The sequence below is a fragment of the Euprymna scolopes genome, chromosome 41 (genome assembly GCF_053919585.1).
Source record: "Euprymna scolopes isolate OS-2025 chromosome 41, ASM5391958v1, whole genome shotgun sequence".
In the NCBI taxonomy this organism is placed as follows: domain Eukaryota; kingdom Metazoa; phylum Mollusca; class Cephalopoda; order Sepiida; family Sepiolidae; genus Euprymna; species Euprymna scolopes.
The window spans coordinates 33,143,058-33,144,905 of NC_136522.1; positions in this window are offsets into that span (position 1 = coordinate 33,143,058).

A 1,848-nucleotide genomic window follows, 5' to 3' on the forward strand; every position below is an offset into this window, starting at 1 on the left:
ACACAGGTTTATCTTGAATGAGAGCGGGGTGTCTGTAGGCAATACGAATGATCTTATATTTATTATTATATGTGGTGAATAATACATAGCTTACCTGAGTGTAGCTGCCGGAGGTGAGGATGCTCTTCCAACAATCAAGAAGAACAATAGCCTTGTGGTTATTTATACTAATAGAGTAAGGTAATTGTTATAAAAACCTTCCTCCTTTGTGAAGAGTCACTTATTCCTTTATTTTTATGTTACTGTGGTTACAAGACCCAAGAAGAAGGTCACAAAGAAGATTGTATTTTTTTCGCAACCTCACTTCAGGTTAGCTACTCTCAGTTATATGACTTTTTGGGTTTGTATTACTGTACACATAGATTCGAAAAAGTTGTCAAAAAACAAATATATAACAAATAAATGTTATCAAAAGCAACGTAAGTTACTTTTCTACCTAACTGGATATGTTTTTAGTGTTTTTATTTAATGTAACATGTTTATTCAGCTCGAAAAACATAGTGTTTACCGATGTATTGGAAAATTTAAAATGGCGCCCAACTCTCTCTTTCACACGGTAAGTTTGGGAAAAGGAGTTAAAAATTTTAAAAATATGCCAAATACTGTTAAAACCCCACCGAATATATGTCAGTCTATGTTACAATAACATATATTAAGCGAGTTTCTAACAGTATTTTGTCTAGATTTTTATTTATAACCTCTTTTCCCAAACTTACCGTGTCCGGACGCCACTTTTAAATTTTCCAATACATTGGTACACACTGTATGCTTTTCGAGCTGAATAAACATGTTAAATTAAATAAAAACACTAGAAAATTACCCAGTTAGAGAGAAAAGTAACTTATCTTGCTTTTGATAACATTTATTTGTTATATATTTGTTTTTTTTGACAACTTTTTCGAATCTCTGTGTACAGTAATACAAACCCGACTTTTTTTTCCAACATATATATACATGAATGAGGAATCAAAAATAAAAGTAATTTGTTTTTTAACAAAAAAAAAGAAAATTTTAGCATTGATTGAAAAAGATTAACCAAAAATCAAAGAATAATTAATGTTAATAAATATTTATAAATAAAATTATTCCCACACATCTTCATTTACACGACGAAGTAGCCTTAAATAGGCGAAAATCAATAACCACTTTTATAAAGGCGTGAATGAAAAAAAAAAAAAAAAAGATCAGAATTTTAATGTAAAAAAAAACGTTAAAAGTTTGAAGTACTAGTTGCCTTACATTTTGATTTGCATATTCAATGTGATATCCCAGATTTTTAAGTGTTTTCTTCCTTTTTTTTTTTCAGTACCATGTGTTTATTTTTGTTTTGGGTTAAGAACTGAATACCTTTTATTTTGAAATATTTATTTGCTGAGATATAAAAAAAATTACGTTAGCAATAAATTATTAGGCACAAGGCCATATAAAAGTGTGGGGAGAAATTGGTGCCCTTGGTCATTATAGCCCAAAAATGTCTGTCCTTGTTAAGATTAGAATATTCAGCCACCATAATACCACATTTACTACAGGAGTTGTCCTCTTTCTAAATAATAATCGCCCACTTTCTTTCTCTTTTTTTTTTATAACCGAAAACAAGCAGGCCAATCTCTAAGTACCTTACACTTAGTGATGAACAAAATAACCAAAAATCTAACGTAATTTGATCGGGGGTGGGGAGCAATAGATTCTCAACTCTCTAAATGGAGAAACCTCCACTATTTCCGTTTCGTTTACGACAAAAAAAAAAAACAAAACGCGCAGGGATATCTCTAAATTACAGTGACGTGTCTTTAAGTTTGAGAATAAAAAGAAAGCGAGGTGTGTGATAGGGTTGATCAGAGTTAGGTA